Source organism: Enhydra lutris, unplaced genomic scaffold (assembly GCF_002288905.1).
Source record: "Enhydra lutris kenyoni isolate GAN:26980312 unplaced genomic scaffold, ASM228890v2 scaffoldscaffold16, whole genome shotgun sequence".
In the NCBI taxonomy this organism is placed as follows: Eukaryota; Metazoa; Chordata; class Mammalia; order Carnivora; family Mustelidae; genus Enhydra; species Enhydra lutris.
This window is the reverse complement of record NW_019154100.1, coordinates 17,285,406-17,311,958: the sequence shown is the minus strand read 5'-3', so window position 1 is coordinate 17,311,958 and position 26,553 is coordinate 17,285,406.

Genomic DNA, 26,553 nt, shown 5'->3' with positions numbered 1-26,553 from the left:
CAGGGGGAGCAGCAGGCAGATTGAGAAGCAGGCTCCCTACTGAACAGGGAGCCCAGTACGGGACTCAGTCCTAGGACACTGGGATCATGGCCTGAGCCAAAGGCAGACACTTAACCGACTGAACCACCCAGGCATCCCAGAAGTAATTTTGGTTCAAACTACTCTGTGCATGTGTAAGTCTAAATTAGATAAATGCATTGGGAAAAGAATGAATTTCTGGTGTTCCATACATTTTGTTTTAATCAAGGAAAGATGAGAAGATCTTAATAATAAACCACACCTTAGAGTTTTATTGACAATAACAAAATTTTTTAGCTATCACAACTCAGCCCTTCATGATAGAATGTATAAATTTTGGTTTCCTTAATCTGAAATAGATTCTCAGCTTTAATCAAGGGAGATCAGTTACTTTCCCTAGAGTTTGTCTCTACATAAAATGGATATAATTATTGAACTAAATCATGTAATATTCTCCAAAACTGTCAAATGATAGCTTAAAAAATAGTTGTTTGTTTTGTTTTTGACTCACCATAAGATATACGGATATAATCTTTATTTCATATCCATGTCATAAATTAAATGAGGTTATTATGGACAGTATCTTAAAGAAGGGTTTGGGTTTTTTCCTGGGTCACAAGTAAATATCATGATTTTACACACTGATTTGTGTTTTTTATAAAAAAGTCTCCATTTTTTTTAATTGAGGTTAATTGATATACATTATATTAGTTTCAGGCATGCATAATTATTTCATATTTGTATATTTTTAAATGATCACAGTAAGTTTGGTTAATGTCCATCACCACACATAGTTACACAAAATTTTTTTTCTTGTGATGAGAACTTTGAAGGTTTACTCTCTTACTGGCTTTCAAACATGCAATACAGTGTTGTTTACTGTAGTTGCCATGCTTTACATTATATTTTCATGATTTACTTATTTTATAACTGGAAGTTTCTACCTTTTGACTTCCTTCACCCATTTCAACCACAACCCACACCCACCCCTGGCAACCACCAGTCCCTTCTCAGTATCTATAGCAAAGTCTCTACTTTCATAGATTTTAACTATTCTGCTAGTCATGACTTTTATTTTTTAAGATTTATTTTTAAGTAATCTCTACACCCGATGTGGGGCTCAAACTTACAACCCTGAGATCAAGAGTGGCATGCTCTACTGACTGAGCCAGCCTTTTTAAATCTGATGACATCATCTCTTACTTGTATCAATCTAAGCACATCCTTACCACCAGGGAACTTTAATAGGCCAGTCTACACATCCCCTTGGTATATAATCCCAAGAATGTATTATAGGCTTTGAGGTTTGTGCTTCCTATTCTTAAACACATTGGCACTCAAAGCTGCTTAAACAAGTATCAACAAAGGTGCCTGTCTCCTTTGAAGTTATTTTCTGCGGAAATCACAGTCACTGACCAAATGATTTGGAAAGATTAAATTGTGCTTATTTTATGGCATTCTAAAACAGCAGGATTAAATACTGGGCCAGCTGCCAGCCACTCAGCACCCACACTTTCATGTCTGCTGCCAGATATATCCACACGAATTATTCTGGAAGAGAAATGTGCAATGCCACCGTTCTGGAGGGAGAAATTAGTTTTTGAGTTTTATGCTTTGATGAATAGATAATTCAAATATTATCTATTTATATGCATAAAATATTTTTAAATATAGATATTTAAAAATATCTATTTATATGCATAAAAATACTTTTCAGGATTGGATTTTAGTTGCTAGAGGAAGTTCTCTGCTTTCTCTTGGAGGAAATATATCCCCTGTACTGGTTGATTTTCCAATTTCTCTGTTCCAGAAGAATGTAGGATCCCTTTCTCCAAGTCTATCAAAAATCAGGATGTGTACTAAACCACTTCATTTATAAGAAAAGCTATAAATAAAAATATATATTCATATATGTATACTTAGATATATATGGAACACATAATATTAATGTAATATATGAAAATGATAAAGGAATCAAATGACTATGCTTGCTTTATTCTATGTTCATTTACACTGGAAACATTTATTCTCTAAATTCTGCCATAGTCACCAGGCTGAGGTGTGGCTGTACATTCATATCAGTCATCTTGAAGGCAGGATAAAATAGTTTCACAGGACATGCGGATCTCGGTATGGGGGCCTACAAAGAAGAATCATAGCCTCAAACTCTAAAGACATATAGGTAAGACTTCATCAATAAGATGAATCATTTAAAGATATAAGTGCAAAAAAATAAAATAAAAAATAAAAATAGAGGAAGTGAAATAACAAGACGCCTCAAACAAATATATACTCGGGGAAATATAAATGATTGCAGGAAAGCAAAGCTGGGAGTTTACAGACAAGAGGAGCCACTGTCTGTAAAAAAATAAAAAATTTTTAAAAATTTGAGGAACACTTTTTTGGAGAATGTAGGTCTTGACCTGGACTTAGAGAATATTGGAGGTTTCTCCAGGTATAGAAGAAGAACCATACCGTATCCTAGTGAAGTAATTTCCATACAAACAGAGAGATGGGGATCTCTAGGTTGCTTAGGGGGCACCATGAGTAATTGCCTACATAGATTGAGTTATTTTGGGTTTTTTGCTTGTTTATTTTCTTTAAGAGATGTCTCAGGACATACATTGGCAGTGCAATCATCAATGCAGAGAAGGGAGGAGAAATTACTGGATCAGGGAGAGATTAGAGAGTAAAGTCTAGTGAGTGTTAAAGTCAATTTTAGTTCAAATTCAAAGAAACCAAACAAAAATTAATGGGAAAAAAAATTATATCATGTGCTCCATGACCTCCTAGAATGGGTTGTATTGAAAAGATAAGATAAAATATCTTGCATATTTTGGCTCAGTTAGTATTAAAATTTTTTCACAAACTTTCCATTTTTTAAAATCATTTTTCTGGCAATATTTAGATTAAATATTAAATAATATTTGTTCTCCCTAGAAATTTTTCTCTTTTCTTCATTCTAGGTAGACAGCTGACTTTGTTACTCATTTCTGGGGGTCTTTGCAGGGCGGAAAATAGAAGCTGCATGGTGTGGACTTCTAGAATCAGTGAAGGTACATTGCTGGGGTTCTATGGAGGCAGAAGATGGGGGTATTCCTTTGAAAAACAGAAAAATATGTTTGTTTGTTTTTTTCTATGACACAAGAGGGGGCATAAAAATCCATAGGTGACACAAGCCTCTGGAACTTTACTGAGAAGCAGATTCTCAAGCTTTTTCAAACACGCCTAAGAGGAGCACTAGGGCTCCTGAAAGCAAAAGATATCAAACCTCCCTAGGGCAGCTAGTCTCAGTTGCCAACAAGTGACCAGAGAGTTTTCCCATTTTTTTATTTTATTTTATTTATTTATTTAACAGAGAGAGATCACAAGTAGGCAGAGAGCCAGGCAGAAAGAGAGGGGGAAGTAGGCTCCCCGCTGAGCAGAGAACCTGATGCAGATCTCAATCCTAGGACCCTGAGATCATGACCTGAGCTGAAGGCAGAGGCTTAACCCACTAAGCCACCAGGTACCCCAAGTTTTCCCATTTCTTAACATTGGGACCTTGTACTACTCTGGGTAGGGAGACTCCCAGAAAAACTGAGATGGTATCTTCCAACATCCATATAGGATGGGAACTCAATTTTTAAAGTAGTTTAATTAAATAAAAAACAAAAATACAGTATTCTTGTACCATCTATCAATGAAAATTGGTGAGTTGAAAAATTAAAGATCTAAAGTTGTAGATTTTTTCCAGTTCTTTCTTCTACCTATCAATAGACATAGTATACCTCTCCAAATTTCTTTCAGTCTTCGAATTTGTGTTCTAATACTTTGCTACATTAAGGACTGAGTGGCGGCATAGCTCAAACATCTTACTTATTAGTGGTAGCAGCATTTTTTGATGTTACATCAGTTCCCATCATTTTTTCACCCTATGAATGAGGTAAGTACAGAACAATTTCCCAAAAGAATTCTTGCTCAAGTTCTGAGTAGCATGGTCTTATAGAAGAATAGTTGAACATTTCTGGTATTGGATCTGATGTCACATGTTTTGACAGCAACAACAGTTCTCTTTCTGAGCAGAAAACACATGGTGAGATACCACTTTTATTCTTTGACCAAAGTACTCAAGATTCTCCTCTCCCAAATGGCTTCTGATAATTCACATTTTAAAAACATTAATAAATAAATAAATAAATAAATAAATAAATAAATAAATAAAAACGTTTTTCGTTAACATGGGTTATGTTGTTTATGCTAGATATTTCAAATCATTTATTTTTAAAAGACTTTATTTATTTGACAGACAGAGATCACAAGTAAGCAGAGAGGCAGGCAGAGAGAGAGAGAGAGAGAATGGAGGAAGCAGCCTCCCCGCTGAGCAGAGAGCCTGATGCGGGGCTTGATCCCAGGCGCCCCCCTTCAAATCATTTTTAAAGACAGCTGAATATAAGCTATAAATTCAATAATAATGAAACCACAGAAAATGGTGTTTTTCCTTATATAAAAATCTTTATTCATTTTTTTATACTTTTTATAAAAGATTTTTGTTTATTTATTTAACAAAGAGAGAGAGCAAGAGCACACAAGCAGGGGGAGCAGCAGAAGCAGGCTCCCCACTGAGCAGGGAGTCCTATGCAGGGCTCCATCCCAGGACCCTGGGATCACGACCTGATTTGAAGGCAGTTGCTTAACCAACTGAGCCACCCAGGCACCCCAATTTTTTCTTCTTAAATTGAACAAGGTCTCATGGAATCACTGTCCTCTTTTTATAAATCATTCACTGCCTTTTCCAATTATTCTACAGTATTACTAAATGGCTAATAAAGTGTGTATTACATTATAATTGAAATCTTAACTGCATTGGGAAAATGTAAATGTGTCATATTGTGTGAAGCAATGTTGAAATCTTGCCATAAATAGTTCCAGTCAAGCCTGAAAAACTGTTATTAGTATTTTATTTATTAATGTCTGCATTTTTGATAACTTGACTAAGTCTTATGCCTGTCAACATTCACCATTTACTTTTACTTTCCTCCCAATTATTTTTGACATTCTGTTTTCCATTTAACAAGTAAGCAAGCTTCCATTCGTGGGGATGTTACCTAATAGATACCACATGTACAAGGCCATAAGTAAACACCATTTACTGGAAAACAGGTTAATAACTCAGTGCAAATATTTTGCTATAGTTCTATATCATGCAAATAAGAGCAAACCGTTGTAGCAATAATCTGAATTCACCAAAATACAACTATCATGCCTCAGGTGGGGATTAACACAAACTTAAATTTGTACTAATCTCCCTTTGAGGAAGGAAGCATTAACAAATGCACTGTGGCAGCTACTCATTTTACCATAGAGCCAAATGCCACCAACAGGAGGGAATACTTAGGAGACCAATTTGAATTAACACATTCGGAAAGTTAGCGAAAGTATAAATACATACATTAGAGAGCAAAGGAAAGAAAAGAAGAAAGAAGAGGAAAGAAAAGAAAGGGGAAAAAAGGACCTATGTATATAATTCTTACTTGGAGTCACACTTTTTTTTTTTTAAATTTCCGTGATAGCTCCATTTCTAGAAATACTATTCAGGTCTGTACTCTAGATGTGATTTCTACAATGACAGCTTATTGATACATCAATAAAAAAATCTGAACTTTTGTAATCCAGGTTAATAAACAAAATGTGATCACTTTTCCTAAAGAAATTCAAGTATGCCTCTTGGGATTGATACAGAATAAAAATGGTAATAGTCTCTTTGGGACTATTAGCTGAAAAGAAGCCAAAGAAGGAAGCTATCACATGCCCCCATTTAGTATAAAAGGATCCAATTTTGGACTAGGGAAGGAAGACGGGGGAAGGGAAATTGTAAAGAATTATAAAGAGAGCAGGGAAAGCCACAGATAGTCATTTGTATAAAGAGGATATTAGAAAATTGGTTTTATCAGACCAAGAAGAGGTCCATGTTACTTACAGTAACTTTAAAAGTTGGAGAACATGTTAGATAATAAGCCTCTGAAAAGAAATACTTGTTGTTATAGCCTCATCTCTTTATGGGATTTTAGAAGAACATTGGTTGTGAAGTTCATTTCCTTGGGTAGTTTTATAATTTGTTTAACTTATATGCCCTTCATATATAACAAACACTAAGCGCTGGTATATGCTAGGTATTGAACTGGGAGCTGGGAATTTTCATACAATTCCTGCCTTCACAGATTTTATAATATCTGATAATTGGGTAATAATTTAAGTTGGAAGAATCCTTTCACTTACTTTAAATTGTTGCCTTATTCCATTTTCCTATGCATTCTTTGGGCAACATGACCTTGGTATTCATGGCAATGAATTTTGTTAAAAGGAGGGTGATTTTTTAAATATGAGGAACTATATTACAAATAATATACAGATTGTCTCAGCTTGTGTTTCCATAAGAAAATAGCATGAACTGGGTGGATTAAACAACAGAAATTTGTTTTCTCAAAGTATGGGAGCCTAGAAGTCTGAGATGAGGGTGCCAGCAGGGTAGAGTTTTGGTGAGAGCTCTCTTCCTGGCCAGCGACTGGCTGCCTTCTGGGTGTAATCACACATGGTGGAGAGATAGTGAGCAAGTTCTCTGATGTCTCTTCTTATAAAGGCACTCAGTCTATTATGAGGGTCCCACCCTCATGACCTCATCTGGACCTAATTACTACCTAAAGACTCCATCACCAAATATCATCATAGTGAGTTTAGGACTTCAGTATATGAATTTTGGGACAACACAGTTCAGTCCGTACCATTGACTCACATGCCACATTTGAAAAATGTAGGGTTTTTTCCCCCTATATTTGCTTCAGAATTTTTCAAATAACAAGTTTATAATTGAAGGCCTCTTCATACCTCTCTCCAATCATATCACTTTGCTTATTCAAAAATAACCTTGTCCTTACATTTTGTGTATCTTTTCTGTCTAGGTTTTAATAGTTTACTACTTATTTATGTATCTATTATTAGATATATAATATATATAAGACTATATATATATAGACTATAATATATATAAGGCTACTTATTTATATATCTTATTTATATATCTATAAACAATATTTATTATCATGATGTGTGCTTTCATATATAAAATGGTATCATGGCTCATAACTCATTCTTTTAATTTGTGTTTTATTTTTAGTATTTTCAAGATTCCCTGGTATGTATGTACATATGTATGCCTATGTTTGCATATATAATATATATGCATATATATAACATAACATAGCATAATATATATAATATATATGATATATAATATGTATCATATATCGAGGAAACTTAAAAATCAGTGCCCAACATATGATGCTATTTCTTTCATATCCAGGACTCATGCACCCAGGAATCTAGGAGTGGAAATGGAAGCAGCTCCACTCACTATGACCCATAGTAATCCACTAGGAAAAATTTTCTTCCCTGTCCTCACCATCTTATGTTTTGCTGGTCTAGGGGTCTTCGTTTCCATGGAAGAAATGCTTCCATCAGGAGACACAGCATGATTCTGTTGAACTGGAAGTTAAGATTGCCGCCTGGCCACTTTAGGCTTCTCATGCCTGTAAATCAAAAGGCAAAGTAGGAAGTTACTATACGGGTGGGGGTGATCGATCCTGACTTCGAGGAGGAAATTGGACTGCTACTATAACGTGAAAGTGAGGAGAGAAATGTCTGAAATACGGAAACTCTTTTAGGCTTCTCCTTCTACTACTAAGCTCTGTGATTAAAACTACAACAATGCAATTCAAGCAGGACCACTGATAACCTAGAACGTTCATGAATGGATGTTTGGGTCACTGTACCAGGTAAAGAACCATGATCCTCTAAGATGCTTCCCGAGAGCTAAGAGAATATGGAATATGATGGAGGGAATAGGTGGTTAGAAATACCAGCCACAACCAGCTGATCACTTACAAACATTGTAATTGTTATGACTCTTTCTTCCTTCTTTTATTACAAATATATTTGTGTGTGTCTCTACATGTGTATACATACTATTTTTTCTTCTTATGTAAGATTATTAACTTCACATCATAGTATTTAAGTTTTGTTAGCTTTATATCATACTATTTCAATTACAGGATACCAAGGAAGAGTGATTATCACCCAAGGACTTTTGCATCCTCTTCTGATAAAAGAATTAGTGGATTCTGGATTGCACACAGGATAGCTGTATCATATTAGGTAGAAGTATGATTTATTTAAAGATCAAATACAGTTTAAGGAGATGTGTAAGGTTGCCAAGTTGACAACAAAAGGTAGGCTGTGATGGTTAATTTTATGTGGAAACTTAGCTAGGCTATGCTCCCCAGTTATTTATTCAGCACCAGTCAAGATGTTGTGAAGCTATTTTAAAAATGTGATTAATGTTTAACTCGTTAGACTTTGAGCAAAGCAGATTGCCTCCCATGATATGGGAGGACCACATTCAATAAGTTAAAGGCCTAAGAGCAAAGACTGAAGTTTCCCCAGAAAGAACAATTTTGCCTCAAAATTACAGTATAGAAACTCTGCCTGCTAGCTTGCCCTGAAAATTTCAGACTCAAGAATACAATATCAATTCCAACCTGAATTTCCAGCCTTTTAATCTACAGATTCCATACTTGCCATCCCTATAATTGCATAACCCCATTTTCTTAAAATAAATCTGTTTGTCTCTCTTTCTATTCTACTGATTTTGTTTTTTCTCAAGAACCCTAGTACAACTTTCTATCCAGTTGCCCTGTTGTACTCACTCATTCTAATAATTTACATGTAGATTTTTTGGATTTTCTGACTATAAGAGTAACAGTTTTGTTTCTTTCAATGCCCTATACATTTTATTTCCTTTTTTGTCTTATTGTAATGGCTTGGGAACCCAATAAAATGTTGACTTATAGCATTGATAACAGGATATTAGTGAGAAAAACTTTTAGTATTTATAATTTTATATTTGGCTATGGATTTTTGTAGATACACTTACTATAGAAAGAAGGTGTTTTTGGTTTTGTTTTTACTTGTTTTAGAAGGAAGTTTTTTTACATTCAATTTTATAAAAGTTGAGTAATGAATATTGAAGTTTAGCTAATTCTTTTTCTGAATAACAAGGTATTTTATTTATTCTATTAATGTAATTAAAGCCACTGATTGGTTTTCAAATGTTGAAAATGGTTTTCAAATGTTGAATCAATCTAGCATTACTGAGATAATACCTTCCTGATTGGAATATTGTTTTTATTTTTTTGCTAGATTGGGTCTGGACATTTTTAAAATTTTTACATTGTGGTTTATATTATTTTTAGTCCTTGCTTTATAGCTTGGTATATGATTATGATTTGTAAAATATTCTATTATTTTCTGTAAAATATTCTATTATTTGTAAAATATTCTATTATTTTCTATTTTTCCTTGAATTTTTGTTAATTTTTATCTCATAAAACTGAAGCTACAAAATAGGGTATCTAGAATTGTTATATCTTTCTGACCAATTGAAACTTTTTTCACCATGAAAGTTTTCTCTTTATTGCTACTAATGCTTTCAGCCTCATAATACATTTTGTTATTAGTCACTACAGTTGCTTTGTTGTTTCTGTTTTTCCTATTTTTCTATTTTTTTATTTTTAGTTATTTTCATTTTTAGATATATTTCTTGCAATTCACATAGAGTTGTGCTGTTGATAAATTCAGTATGAAACTCTCTGACTTTAAGAAGGAATTTAATATATTAACATTTACTGTGATTACTGACTTGTGTTTAAAGCCACATTTTACTATTTTCTTACAATATTTTCCATATTTTGTATATACATATTTGCCCAACTTCCTACCTTCTTTTGGTTTGATTTTTTTTATTATTTAATCTCAGAGCTTGAAAATTATAACCAATTAAACTGAAGTCAGAGTTTACCCTATGCATAACTTTTTACCAGTACTCAAGACTTGAATATCAAACTCTCTTTGACTGGGAAGTCTGTAATTAGTTGATTTTTCAGAAAGAACCAAGTGACAAATGCCAGTGAATAAAGAATGCAGGGCTATGAGGGTATAATTGAAATAGCCAACTATAAAAATGGTATTTTCCAGAAACTTGAAATTATACCTTAAAAATTCCTATTATTTTCCTCACAGTATATTTGTTTTAATATTTTTAAAGTATGTGAGGTAACCATTAAGGAAAAAATAACTTAAGAAATAAAAACAAACCACTCCTCTTTGTTATTTAATGCAATACTATATCATTGTCTCAGTCGATTCCCAAAAAGTGAGATGAATGGTGAGAGATTTGATCCCACATTTTAAGATCATCACCTGCATGGTTCGACTTTTCAGGCTCAATATCACAGTACTTAAAAGAGTTAGGTTCACAGAAGTGGAAGCTTACAAATGTGTATTTTTTTATTCACTGTTTTTTAGCCTGTCAGAATAATCATGAAACACTAACATAAATATGCTGGCTTCGGCAGAGATAAAAGTTGTATAATTTTGGAGTTGGACAGCCTTCTATCTCAGTCACTTCCTATCTAAGTAGCCAAACACATTGTTTGGCATAGCCTTGGTACTCAGGAAAAGGACATTGTTGTGGTGGTGTTTTTCATTATGATTTTCTTTCATTTTGATTTCTGCATACCTTATTGATACCTAGCATCTTAGACCCAGAAGGAATGTGATGCAACTTTGAGGACAGCCCCCTCCTTTAGAAAAGCTAATATCCAACTTATGATGTAAGTTGCCTATATTTTTTATTTTTTTCATTTACTCTTCAAAAATATGGTTAAGAAAATGAACAGGCAAATGACAGCCTGGTAGGAGCTATTCAAAACACATCTATTAGACAAAAGAGTTGAATCAAGTATATGTAGAGTTCCTACAAGTTAATTATAAAAAACAAAAACCAGACAATCCAATCCAAGAGACAAAAGACATGAACAGATCCCTTAGAAAATAGTTTAAATGCAAATAAAAATATGTTCAGTGTTAGAGAAATTCAAATGAAATCCACAATGATATAGTAAGTACTACACACACCTGAGAATGCCTCAAATTAAAAAGACTGGATATACTAAGTGCTTGTGAGACTATGGAGTGATTGGAACTCTCGTGCAATGTGCAAGGGAGAGGAAATTGTACATTCACTTTGGAAAAGAGTTTGGCAATTTCTTAAAAAGTTAAAAATATACTTTTCTATCATTCATTCCACTCCTCGGCACATGACCAATAGAAATGAAAGCTTATGTCTATACAAAGACTTGCACATAAGTGTTCCAAGCACCTTTATTTGTAGTACCAAAGACTGGAAATGACTCAAGTGTTCCTCAACAGATGAATTGATAGACAACTGCAGTGTATCATGCAATGTAATAATATTCAGCAATGAAAAGCAATTAACTGTGGGTGCCTGGGTGGCTCAGTCATGAAGTGTCTGCCTTCGGCTCAGGTCATGATCCCAGGGTCCTGGGATCGAGCCCCACATCAGGCTCCCTGCTCAGCAGGAAGCCTGGTTCTCCCTCTCCCACTCCCCCTGCTTGTGTTCCCTCTCTAGCTGTATCTCTCTCTATTAAATAATAAATAAAATCTTAAAAAAAAAAAAAGAAAAGTAACCAACTGCTAAGGGACAGCTGAGTTATCTGGCATTCATGGGTAGCTTCATGGTTGGAGAGAGTGGCTATAAATAAAAGTACAATTAATTATGAAAATGTTGAGTAAGTATGAAACAAACTGAAATGTGGTTGTGACTTAGAGTTCTCAAAGAAAAATTGATTTCCTGGTAAGTAGTCATTCATACTTGTGAATCCTGAGGATACATACAATAAACTTAAGTAGACTCAGACACTAGTACATATGTGCATTTCATATTTCAACTCTTTTGGTGCTAATTTGAAGCAAATAATGAATGACTTGTCTTTGTGATTTGTAGTATTACATAAATATAAGTGTGTTTAACATTTTTATGATAGTCTTTTCACATACAATATTATTTTTTGTGATTTTTTAAAGTATATTTATTTACATTAAAAAAATCTGGCCCTGAGGCGCCTGGGTGGCTCAGTAGTTTAAGTGTCTATCTTCAGCTCAGGTCATGATCCCAGGGTTTGGGATGAAGCCCCTTGCTGGACTCCCTGCTCAGTGGGGAGCCTGCTTCTCCCTCTCCCATGGCCCCTCCCCCTCACACCCATGTTCTCTCTCTCACTTGCTATGCTCTCTCTCTCAAATAAATAAATACAAATCTTAAAAAAAAAAAAAAACTGGCACCATTTACAATGTAGTTTTAAGCAAAACTGATATGAGCAAAGTTGCAGAATAAATAGATCTCCCTCTTATCTCTGCTTTAACATCTGTTTTTTTGTTTTGTTTGTTTGTTTGTTTCCAAATAAGCAGGGGTCCTCTCCCTTGTGCTCCCATCCCAAGAAGCTTCTCAACGCAGTGAGACCTGTTCAACTTCACCTCTGCGTATTCAGCACTTACTCTTCAGAATTTCTCAAGCAGTAAGGTAAAGGCTTTTTCCAAATTTAGAACTCTTTTGAGGTATCTGTTGGTGTCATGAGGGCTCTTGCTAAATGCTTTCCCACTGCTTCTGGCTCATTCTGGAAGCACTTGCAGGCCTCTGTGTGGCTGTGTGGCTGTGGGCCTCGTGAGTTAGGAATACAAGTGGCATGTTTCAGTGTCGGGATCTGTGTACAGATTTGTGATCACAAGACCCTTTTAGGATTTTTTTTTTCTTTTGCAACGATGATGAGAAAAGTCTCTGAATGACTGTGATGAACAGAATCCCTGTGCCCCAGATTCCATGCTGGGAAATAACTGGGGCAAACTGAACCCACATGTGCACATGAAAACGTGTTACATCAACAGCTACATTTTTAAAAGTATTTTATACTGTACTACCTACATGGTTGGTTCCTGATGATGGTTATTTTTGTGTCTTCATTTTTTGATCGAGAACAAAAATACAGGGTGTCAGCTGAAGACTGTGTCTGCCTCAAATCCTTTTCTTTCCACAGCAATTTCTTAACATTTTGATTGTCAGACATTAAAAACAAAAGAAGCTCGTGGAAGCCATTGACTGCAGAATCCACTACTCAAAGTACAACATAGCAGGAGGGGTTCTGCTCCCTCTAACAATTGGGCTTTAATGTAAAATGAAGTATTTGGAAGCTACCTTGCAATTATCAAAAGGCTTAGAAATAAAACTCCAGAGTTTACATGGATAACATTCCCCAAGCCTCCCTGAAAAGAATTTCTGAAGCTTAAGTAGGAAAAGTGAATCACATGAGTGATGACAGCAACTCACCAATAATTCTGTAAAATATGACTAATAGTATTGGAACAAGAATAAAGATTTTAAATTTGAGGGGTGGTGGGAGGCAATGAACACACACCAACACCATGATTGGTTTTTGGTTATAGACAAATCAGATCTAACTGCTTACCTGCCAGAAAGTCAAAAACTTTTTTATCGTCCATTTTTCAAAGATACTGTCAAGTCTTTCCCTAAATAAAGCGAGATATCAAATCAGCAGAGAATTAAAATATATTTATTTTTAAAAAGCTCGAGCAGAAGGGCATCTGATGTTTTACAGACATTCCAACACCTTCAGGAAATTTGAACTCACACCAAAGGGTCTGATAGTCATTTGAATCTCCATGTGTACCAGAGCACATGTGCACACAATGCACATTAAATCACTCCAGTGGAGGGGAAAAAAAAAAAAAAACCCAAAACCCTGGTTTTAAATTATAGAAGTCTTCTACCATTCTTCTTAACCACAAAATCTTTGGCAGCTCGAAATAGAGTGACTTCGAGTGATCTGGTCATAAAGCTTCCTTTGGTGCTGGAGGCCACAATGCTCAGCTACAAGCAACTGCCACTCCAGGGACACAGTGACTATAAACTGACCCAGAAGAAATCTAAGAGTGAGGGACAATCTTGGAAGCAAGCAAAGAAGGAGGCATGACTTGTCCTGATTTGTCTCAGGGAATCACTTCTCAGTTACATCATTTGCTTCATGTTGTCAGCTAGATGCCAGAATTTGGATGTGCTAACATTAATTTTCATACTTCTTTTGTATAACCAAAAACATCCCTGCCATTTTCAAATTCTTGAAATACATAGAACAATCTTCTAATATAGATTGTGGGAGTGGAATACTTGGGAAGTTTAGATTTCACGGGAGAGTAAATTCATTATAAAATTGTTTAGGAGAAGCATATGCTAAAGACATTAAATTAATTGCTACCATTTATTATAATTTTATTGTCCTGGGTATGTGGTACCTAACATCCATCACCCCATTTATTTTTTATGGTAAACCTGCTGTTATTGTCCCCATTCTACAGATGAGAAAACTGAGTTTTAGTAACATTGTTATTTGTTCAAGTTCACGTAGCTTGGAAAGAGGCAGAAGACAGGATCCAGACTTAGTTCTAACTCTTAGCTACCGTTCTCTGTTGCTATCTTAGATACTTCTTCCTTTTGTACTTTTATAAAATGTTAGTTTCTCTTAAAAGGAGCATCGATGCATTTTTGAAAATGATAATTAGTATTCATATCAGGGTTTTCTTTGAAAAGAGACACAGATGGTTGAGTCTTGAAAGCACAGAGTCTGAAGCAAGGACCACCATTTCCCAGCTGTGAGATGATAAGCGAATCGCATACATCCACTAAGCTTCCATTGCTGTGCATATAGCCTTCTTGTGGAGATGCATTCATTTTACATGTATAAAGCCCTACACATGCTCAGTGGATAGTATGCAAATGTAGGTATTATTATTAATGTGTCTGTGAATATCATATTCATGTATTTAAATAAATCATAAGTTATTATTACATAATTATATAACATTTATGTAATTATATAAAATTATTATTATTATTATTAAACCACAAATAAGTTATCCCAGCTCAACCACCCAAATGACACCAAAAGTCTTTTTTTTAATAGGTTAAATAGAAAGCCGCACTGCAGCTCTGACTCAAAGAAGTCCCAGCCCAGGGCAGGACGCCATGAAAAGGTGATGGTGTGCCACATTGACTCATAAACTTTTAACTCAGTCTCTGCCCCTTCGCCCCCCACAAAGAGAAACATAACATAGTAATCCCGTGCTGAACTTTATCCTACATTTCAACAGCTCCTTGGGCCATCTCAGTTGATACAGTTCAAATTTCCTGCTGGTCAGGTAGCACTAATATCTGCTTTTCCCTTTTAGTCCTGCCACATCATCTCAGGGCTTTCTTCACTGAGGAGGCACTTCCAGATTTGGGGTGAAAATTGAAACTGTAGAGCAGCAGAGGGGGCAGCAAAGTGAGGAGCTTGGAAGGACTCATTAATCAGGATCCAGAACTGCCACTGATTAGAACTCTGGGAAGTGGGGCACATTCTTCCCCCCAGGGTGAATGTGGAAGGGCTTGCCTTCTTTCTTCTTTTCTCTTTTCCTGTGGTGCCTCAAAAAATGTGCAAGCTCTGGCTCTGAGCCAATGGGGTGATTTCTTTGTTTAAGGGAAAGTGTAAAGTATTTTCACATTAAATGAAGAACTTCAGACATCTCCAGGAATCTGTCCTTTGAGGGCTTGTTAAAATCCAACAAAGACCCATTTATACTGTAAGAGAAGCTCTTCTTCCTTCTCTGGGTTGCTTGGGGATTTTCATTTCTTTCTGCAATACCACTCCATTTTGTCTTAGCTCCTCCTCTCAGAAGAAGTATGGTCAAACGCATTTTTTAAAATTTTAAACCCTCAGATCTTTCTTATTTAATCTGTGTTATTAGTACTCATGTTAAAAAAAAATAAAACCAAATACATTTGAGTTGATTTTAACTGCCTCCACCCTTGCTACAGATGACAGAAATGTTTATTCTTGATTTTTTTTTTTAAGATTTTATTTATTTTTTGACAGAGAGACAGTGAGAGAGAGAACATAAGCAGGGCAAGTGGGAGAGGGAGAAGCAGGCTTCCCACCGAGCAGGGAGCTCAATGCCGGGCTCGATCCCAGGACCCTGGGATCAGGCCCTGAGCTGAAGGCAGACGCTAATGACTGAGCCACCCAGGTACCTCTATTCTGATCTATTGTGATTTTTAAAGTCACAAAAACTATGAGAGATTTACTAAGAAATCTAGTTTTCTCTGAGTTAGTGATTTCCCATTCTAAATTTTTTAAGACTTTTATGTATCTTAAGTCTTCACAAGAGGTATCAGAAAATAACTTTGGAAGTAAATATCCAACTGGAAGTTAATTCCTGTCCCCTGTAATTATCAGGACACACATATGTATCTTGCCTTTTTGAATAGTAAGTAAAAAATATTCTTGGGAGTGCCTGGTTGGCTTAGTTGGTTAAGTGACCGACTTTTGGGGGCATCTAGGTGGCTCAGTGGGTTAAAGCCTCTGCCTTCAGCTCAGGTCATGAACTCAGGGTCCTGGGATTGAGTCCCACATCGGGCTCTCTGCTCGGCAGGGAGCCTGCTTCCTCCTCTCTCTCTCTGCCTGCCTCTCTGCTTACTTGTGATCTGTCTGCCAAATAAATAAATAAATAAATAAATAATTTTAAAAAAAGAAGTGTCCAACTCTTGATTTTGGATCAGGTCCTGATCTCATGGCTCATGGCATCGATCCCCTCATGGGCCTCTATGCTCAGTGGGAGTCTGCTTGGATAGTCTCTCCCTCGGCCCCTTCCCCATCTCTCTCTTTAAAAAAAACTTTAAAAACTTTTTAAAAAAAACTTTTAAAAAAACGTAAAAAAAAACTCTTTAAAAGAATGAACTTAAAAAAAATATTTTTCACAAGTGTGAAGAAGATTGTAAACTTTGAGAAGTTAGAGTTCATTTGCTGCTCCATGCCCATTAACGAGCAGAGTGCCTTGCTTATATTAGACACTCAAAACTTGTTGTCTGAAGGAACAAATGAATACATTTAAGAATGAAACAATACCCACTCTTAAAAACAGTTTTGAATTAGTTCTTCTACCTCTTATTATTTTTACATTTTTAAATTTAGATTCAATTAATGAACGTATATTATTAGTTTCAGAGAGAGAGAGAGATCAGCGATTCATCAGTCTTATATAATATCCATTTACATCTTTTATGTCTTATTATTAAGCACTTGAACTTGTTCCCACAGCCATTTGTATGTTAATTCAACATAGATTGTATGCCATGACATCTCGTAGGAAAGAAACAAATGTAGCATTTCTCACTAATGTGGTAGACTCTGTTGTATTTCTAGGTCTTCTTGGGTATTGTGTCTGTAAAATCGATGCACCACGGACATTTAGATCTACATGGCTTTGTGACCTACCTGCAATTGTTATCAGTAGCCATCTCAGAATTGTACCCAGTGACACACTCGATTCTGTACCTTTGGTGTAACATCTGAAGAATTAGACTTTATCATTGTTGGAGAATTCCCACTTGCTACTAAAAAAATGTTTAAGTGAGATTATTTCCTGCCTAATTACATTTCATTAATTCCTCTGACATAATATAAACTGATTATGTACAAGACAGTGGTTAGTTGTCTCACTACATAAAGAACATGGACATAATGTCACTCATGCAATTTAACTGACTATAAGATTACTTACTTTAACCATGTAGTAGACATTCTATGAGAATTTTTATAATTATACTCTTAATTTCATTTTATTTTTTATTTTTTAAGATTTTATTTATTTGACGCAGAGAGAGGGAGAGAGAATGAGAGCGATAGAGAGAGCACAAGTGAGGGAGCAGCAGGCAGGGGAGAAGCAGGCTCCCCGCTGAGCAAGGAGCCAATGTGGGGCTCCTTCCCAGAATCCTGGGATCATGACCTGAGCCAAAAACAGACACTGAGCCACCCAGATGCCCCTCTATAAGAATTTTGAATTTTGAAGGGAAAGTTTCAACAGTGAAACTGGAAAATACTTATCTAAAATAAATCTATCATCTGTCTGTCAATCGATCATCTATCTATCTACCTATCTATCGTATTTATAAGATGAGAAGCCAAGGTTGAGAACTATGTCCATAACAAACTGGGTCTTCCTTGAGGACACTGTTTTTCAAAAGCCGTGTTGATTAGTGGCTTTTTCTCCTTCACACTCTCATACCCCAAGACCTGGGGATGGGGCAAATGCATTTGTTTCTCTTTGCCACTCCCAGGCAATCTTTCCTTGCTCTTTCCTCAGTCTTTCCAGTTTTAAAGCTCATGCTGTGAGCTCATACTTCCCTTCATTTACTGACCTCCAGATCATTCTTCCTCTTTCCTTCAAGAGTTAAAATCACTGTGTCCTAAACTGCACTTCTCTTATCCTTGATCATTTCAAAATCTGTGTAGATACTGCTTCAATCTAGCTTCTCTGTGCCTTGACCTCATCTCCCCTAAATGATCATCTTCCATCAACATAGACAACCAGTGCTCAGGTTATATCATATAGTTTCTATCTACTAACAACTCTTAATTTCCAAAACTTTCAATTTCAATAATTTCTCTCCATGACATTACTTTTTTGTCTTTCCAGTTCACATATATTTGTATCCTAGGCCCAAATCACTTGATCATATGACTTTTTCATTGTCACTCTATGAAATTCCTTTCTTTTTTACCCAACTTTTATTCCATGACCCCATCATTATAATTACTCTCTTTTTCCTTGCATTGTATCAGAATTACAGAATTTTATCCATGGTTAATCCATGAGTAAATTCATCTTTCTGCCTACTCTACATCTGCTCTCATATAGCTGAATATGGCTGCAGAAAATCACAACCATAATGATTGTCTTCCTTTAAATTTACAACCTGTAATCTCAAGTGGGCTCTTAATGCTGCCTGGCAATCATATTATATTTCCCTAGTCCATTCATTTTCCCACTCTCCCTGAAAAAAAATTTCCTACTTTTTCTTCTCTCTCAAACTCTTAATACTTCCTCTTAAATCCTAACTCACAGCTGATGACTGTGTTTCCAGAGAAAATAGAAACAAGCAGAAGAGAGCTTCCATAAGCTTCTACCAAAATAACGAAGCACCTACTTTCATCTGTTCCTTTGACAGTGGTTGACTTAAGGTGCGCCTATTTAAAGAAATGCCTCCACTTGGCAGGAGACTGCTTGCTTTCTCTTCTACTTCTAGAAGTAGAAAGATTGTTCTCCCTCCTTTACCATTTCCCTCCACTTTCTACTAGATCTTTTATATCAGCATACAAACATGCCCTTATTTCTCTCATCTGAAAAAAAATGATTTTATTGACTCTGTTTTCAATTAGCTACCACTGAATTTCTTATTCTTTTATATAAAAACTTTCAAAATGTTGTTTAAATTAGTAGTTCCCAATTCTTCTCCTACCTTTCTCTCTTAAACCCTTTCCAGTCAAGCTTTGAACTTAACAATTCTAACGTAGTACCTTTTATTAAATCACTGATGACCTCCATGCTGCTCAATCAAAATCAGTTTTCATGTACTATCTCACTTGACCCATCATCAGAAATTGATACAGTGGATCATTCTCTCCTCCTTGAAAATTTCTTCATGCGGATCCCAGGATACTACACTCTTCAGGTTTTCTTTCTTCTCCCTGTCTGCTCCTTCTTCTAGGCTTTGATGAATTCTTATGATCTCCCTGACCATGAATTACTGGCCCCAGGACTAAGCCCTCAGACTCTTCACTTCTATTCTTACACTCAGTAATTTGACAGTCTCATCTTTTTCATGATTTCAGAAACCATTTCTCCACTTCAACTGCTAGAGGGATATCTCCACCCTGGATATTCTCTCAACGCAAGGTCTCTCCACTTAGATATCTAATATACCTCAAATCTAGCAGCTTTAGGGTCATACTCCTACCCTTCCTTCCAGTCCTGCTCCTCGCATAGCCCTCTCCATATCAGTTATTGCAGTTCTACACTTCCATTTGCTCAGGCCCAAATCACTGGAATTAATCTCACTCCTTCTTTTATAACCGACTTTCTGCCTGTCACAAAGAACTGCTCTCTCCACCTTGGAAATACAGCTACAATTCAAATGTTTTTGCATTTCCTTTACTTCTTTCAGTTTAGTCCAAGTCATCATCATTTATTGAATGAATAATTGTGTTAACCTTCTAGATGGTATCCCCATTTCTGCATTCATTACCCTTGTAGATTATTATCGATATAGCTGACTTACACAGCATAAATTCAAACATGTCACTCTTCTACATAAACACTCCAGTGGCTTCTCATCTCACTTGGAGTAAAATCCCAAATCCTCACATCAGTCTACATAATCACATAATCTGTCTATATCTCTGTGGTCATCTTTGCTGGTTTCTCCAATCTGGTCATATGGGCCATTCTGCTCTTCTCACATTCTCACATACTGTATAACCTGCTTTCAAACTCTTGCACTTGTTTCCTCTCCAGTTTTCTACCATAAATGCACATGACTAGATTCCTGTCTCTTTTGCAGTATAAACAGCCTCAGGGAAGCATTTCCTGCCCACCATAATTAAAATTCCATTTCCTAGTTCTCTTCTTCTATTTTTCCCTGTAATCCTATCAATATCTAGCTTACTATATATTTTACTCATTTATCTATTACCTTTCTCCTTTTTGTAGACTATGGACTTCATTCTCTTGTGTTAACTACTGTACTTCTAGGCATTCAGTAAATATTTGTTGAGTGCATAACTGAATGAATAAATGGATATAACAGTGCTCCTGATTACCAAATGGCTATAGACATGATTGAAGTCTCAAGGAGGAAAATAATAACAAGATAAAAAAGGGAAAAAAAAAATCGGGGCGCCTGGGTGGCTCAGCCTTTAAGCGGCTGCCTTCGGCTTAGGTCATGATCCCAGGGTCCTGGGATCAAGGCCCACATCAGGCTCCCTGCTCAGCAGGAAGCCTGCTTCTTTCTCTCCCGCCCACCCCCTGCTTGTGTTCCCTCTCTCTCTGTGTCTCTGTCAAATAAATAAATAAAATCTTTTTTTTTTTTAAAAGGAAAAACTCATTTTAAATGTTTAAAAAAGGTTGCAGGGAAATAGAAGGCTCTTCACCTGAGAACTGTGTTAGTATATTCAAAGAGCTAAAACATGAGTACAAATTGTGTAGGATTCTTTCCTATATTTACAGCTCTAATAGCTTAGATGAGAATCAGTAGTTTTTAAGAACATTTGGTCTTCATAAAAGTTTAATGGACTATTAAGGTGAAATTCAGTGAATTCTCTAATACTCAATAGCTAAACACCAATTTAAATAGAATAGAAAACTTTCAAGGTTCTGCAAGCAAAAAGAGAAATAGAATAAGATGATTTGGGACATCTTACTTAGTGGTATTTATTAATTTTATGATATTTTCTCTTTATGGACTAAAATGGATAACCTAACATTTAGGGCCAAAATGAAGTACCACATGAAGTGAGGAAACTTGTCACACGTGACGTAAATTTTGCGCTTGGATTTTATGTAGAATATTGCACAATTCCATTAGGTGGTACAAGTTCCTTTTTACTCTAATCAGCTATTAGCACTGTATATGCTTGCAGGACTTTTGTACCACATTGTTAATCAGTCTGTGCTGCTTCTCCTGCCAGTAACTATAGAGGTACTTCTGAAGACTAGCTCTTCTTTTTTCAGTGAGCGAAAAGCAACCAGAGACAGCTTGAAGAATTCCAAATCCTGTCAAAAAAAACAGACTGAGTTAGCTGAGGGAGGAGAAAGGAAGTGGAAAAGAGCAGCCACATGAGTTCATGGGCCTGGCTTTTTATCATGCCTACTCTTGGGGCCACATCAGTGGCCTTGCTTTTGTGCCAGAAACAGTGCAAGTCATAATTAGAATATGGAATATTGCAAAGAAAGGGGAAAAGGCCCCATCTGGGCAGGCACTTTAACTATAAGCCCAGAACCTGTTTTACAGCTGAGGCACAAAGACTGTATTAATACATGTGGTTAGTTCCTTCTCCCTACATACTGTAGATTCATTGTGTCTGTTTTTCCTAGGTGGAGCAAACACAGACATACAATATTTTGTTCTCTTTTTGCTGTTACACTTCCTTTCTCACCAGATGCAGCCAACCCCTTCCTAAGCCCTTCTGTCTGTACTGCTCAGCATGTTGACACCAATCAGCTTGCAAGTGAGTGGGCTGTCAGCACTGGATATTTTCTCCTCCATTGTCACTGGTCTAATGACATCCTCTGGTTTATGCACTTTTCTCTCCAACACCACCGTGTTGGAGCTAGAATAACTCACTCAGTCTGGGTGTTAGGCACTTCTCCTATAATTCATGCCAAGTGAAGGAAATCCCTAGACTTAAGGACAAATAATGTAGCATATGTACAGAGCACTGTGCAGTCTCCTATGTGTAAACTTTCCGTTTAATATAATGAAATAAAGCATTTCAATGCGCATGGTGCTTTTTTTTTTTTTTTTGTAGATAAAGAAGCAATTAGGGATAAGAGATCCTAGCACAATAGAACCATTATTCCTCAAATCACCTTGAGAATGAGAGTCTTATATATTTAAATGGATTTCCCAGTGCAGAATGCTATGAGAACTAAACAAATGATTGTTAATTATTAAACACAAGTTTACTGAATCTTAATGTTAATGGATATCTATGGGAATATTCCTAAGAAAATAATAATTTATTAGTATCAGTGTTTGGAAGAGAATAGAGAGCTCTGAAATTAGCCCATGCATAGGCTGTTAACTAATTTTCGACAAAACACCAAGGACAGATAATAGGAAAAGGATAGTCTCTTTAATAAATGATGTTTGGAAAACTCAATATCCACATGAAAAAGGATGAAATTGGACCCTGAGCTTACACCAGACATAAAAGTATAAACTCTAAATATATTATAACATTAAATGTAAGACCTGAAACTGTAAAACTCCTACAAGAAAATATAGGGGAAAAGCTTTTGACATTACTATTGGCAATGATTTTTTAGATATTTTACCAAAACACAGGCAACAAATGCAAAGATAAATGAGTAGGGCTATATCAACCTAAAAAGCTCTACTCAGTTAGGAAATAATATACAAAATGAAAGGCAACCTGTGTAATGGGAGAAAATATCTTCATTCCATATATCTAATTAGGTGTTGATATCTAAAATATATAAGGAACTCATCCAACTCTATAGCAAAAACACAAATAACATGATTAAAAATTGGGCAAAGGACCTGAATAGACATTTTTTCCAAAGAAGACATGTATAAAAAAAGTGCTGAACAGCATTAATCATTTGGGAATTTTGCAAACCCAAACCACAGTGAGGTATCACTTTACAACTGTCAGGATGATTTTTAAAAAAAGGTAGGAGACAATAAGTTTTGGTAAGGGTGTGTGGAAAAGGGGGAAGTTTCTTATGTTGTTGGTGGGAATGTACTAGTAATTATGGAAAACAGTATGAAGGCTCTGAAAAAATGAAAACTAGAACTATTACATGAACTATCTGCAATCTTGCTTCTAAGTATGTATCTAGAAGGAATGAAATCAATATGTTGAAAATGTATCTGCCCTCTCGTGTTTATTGTAGCATTATTCATGATAGCCAAGATATGACAATAATCTGTGTATCCACTGAGAGATGAAAGAAAATGTGATGCATGTATACAGTGGAATATTACTCAACCATAAAAAAGAAAGGCATCCTACCTTTTGAGACAACATGGATGAAACATCATGAGGACATTATGTTAAGTGATATAAGGGAGATTCAGAGATATAAATACTGCACTTATATGTGGAATTTTAAAAAATTGAATTCATAAAAGCAGAGAGTGGAAAGGTATTTGGAAGCTGAAAGAGATACACTTGTTGCTCTGCTCATTCCCTCAGATCTCTTAAACTAGTCTGTGAGTCTATGTCACAGGTTTGACACATCTTCCTGCTAATGGCTGGCACCTTGACTTCAGACATTTGCTTTGGGTACTAGTGCTTCCTCACCTTCATGATGTGGAAGTGCCTAGGACTTTTCCAGTTCTTTGACGTCACCACATCCAAAGGCACAGCCCATTATAAATGACTGAAATTGCACCTCTATTTGGCTCCTATTTCTCACATCCACTTCTGATTGAGGGGTTGGGGGTGGTGGTGCATCGCTTCCCAAATAAATAACTTGGATTTAAATCCTTGCCCTAGGTTCTGCTTCTCAGAGAAACCAACCTAAAAATAGTTACTGAGTCTGATAAATGAAACTATTAAAGGAAACAGCATTTCTAACCTGAGATATTTAAGAGCCAGTGTGCCTCTTCAAGGATTCTTTTCTCCCTTGGCAGCAAATCTGGAGGCCATGTTTTGGAAAAATCATCCTGTATGCTTGAGTCACAGTTTGGTGGGGCATTGCTCTAGAGAATTCCTTTCTCTTTTAGAATTTGATGACTGATAAATGAAACTTTATTATGGAAAACCACTGATCTATCAAGGTGGTCCTTTTTAATTCTTTAAACATAGCCTAAGCTATCCTGACTAATAAAAGCCCTTTTATTGCTTTTATATATTAATATCTTATTCCTTCCACTAGATTTGGAGAAGAGTACGTGTGACTTGGATGTCTTTATATACTACTTCATGCCTAGGCCTAATTAATGCCCTGTATATATAAAACAGTGGCTTAATAGTTGGACGGTTGAATGCTCAAATGAATTAATGAAAAGTAAGTAGCAGGAATAGTCACACAATCCAGGCAGAATGACTCTTTCCAGTGTCAGAAATAATAGTTCATATAATTCAGCAGTCTGTTACCATGTAAAAATAACCTTATAAAGTCTCGTAGTTTTAGGATAGAACCAATACTTAGATCCTTAGAAACACACTGACAATTCACAATAGTTGACTTAGAAAGTCTTATGAGAAGCTGACCAGATTTGTTTTTCAGATATTATGCTATTTTCTTGGCCTCTGATCTTGGGGAAGTGTTGGCACATGGCTCCAGTTCCTGCTTCTTAGATTTGCTTCCTGAATGGAGAAACCCTGGGCACTGTTTTCCTTTGTTCGGGTGGTTAATTATGTTTCAGGGTGGTACTCACAGGGCAGAACACTTTTATAGCGGCTTGCTTCAATCTGGCCTCTCTGCCAATCCTTGTTCCTCTTGTGGTCAGTGAACCCAAACTCTGGAGGGGTTAGTTTCCCACCCAAACTGCCCACCCAGGCTGGAAGTTTGAATGTAGAATTTGCTTTTCCTGTCAATTTCATCTTTTTCCATTTGCTTTTACCCTCCTCTGGTTCTCATCGAGTTGAACCCAGCATGGTTTTCCCTTAGTTAACTGCTGTGTTGTTCTAGGCATTAATATCATTGTCAGCACAGTTGTGTGAACAAGTTTTATTGGTTATTTTGGGCTTTTTCTGCCAGTAGGAAGACTAAGTCTTAATAGCAATCAAATGCCTCAGAGAACTATTCATTCCATATTTGTCACTTGCCAATTCCGTTGAAGAGGATTTCAACTTCCTATTTGGAATAATACGATTTCTGATTTAAAAAATTAGTAGAACATGAATGGAAAGTATAGAAAAGAAATTAAATTTCACCTATAACCCCATCACTCAGAAATAAACACAACTGAAATTTTTAAATCTTTTTTAGTCCCTTATATTCCTTAGCATTTATGAATAATTAATAAATATATAACACATATGTACACATACCCAAACTTTTTCTTCAAAATTGAGGTTGTGGCACATATATAATTTTTAATTTAGCATCATATTGCATGAATTTCCAAAGTCTTTAATTATTATTACATGATAATGTTTCTAATGACTAAAATAATTTTGTATATGAAGGATTCATCTTATATGGAAACCACTTACTATTTTAAATTAATTATTTTTATTATAATGTAATGTATTATTTGCCCCAGCAGTACAGGTTTGTGAAATTGTCAGGCTTACACACTTCCCAGAACTCACCATAGCACATACCCTCCCCAAATACACTCTCCACACCACCCTTCGCCAGTGACCCTCAGTTTGTTTTGTAAAGTTAAGAGTCTCTTAGGTTTGTCTCCCTCCCAATCCCACCTTGTTTCATTTTTTCCTTCTCTAACCCCCAAAACCCTCAACTCTGACTCTCAAATACCTCATACCAGGGAGATCATATGATAATTGTCTTTCTCTGATTGACTTATTTTGCTCAGCATAATACCCTCTAGTTCCATCCACGTCATTGCAAATGGCAGATTTCATTTCTTTGATGGCTGCATAGTATTCCATTGTATATATATACACCACATCTTTATCCATTCATCTGTTGATGGACATCTAGGTTCTTTCCATAGTTTGGCTATTGTAGACATTGCTGCTATAAACTTTCGGGTGCACGTACCCCTTTGGATCACTACCTTTGTATCTTTAGGGTAAATACTCGGTAGTGCAATTGCTGGTCGTAGGGTAGCTCTATTTTCAACTTTTTGAGGCACTTCCATGCTGTTTTCCAGAGTGGCTGCACCCGCTTGCATTCCCAACAGCAGTGTAGGAGGGTTCCCCTTTCTCCATATCCTCGCCAGCATCTGTCATTTCCTGACTTGTTAATTTTAGCCATTCTGACTGGCATGAGGTGATATCTCACTGTGGTTTTGATTTGTATTTCCCTGATGCC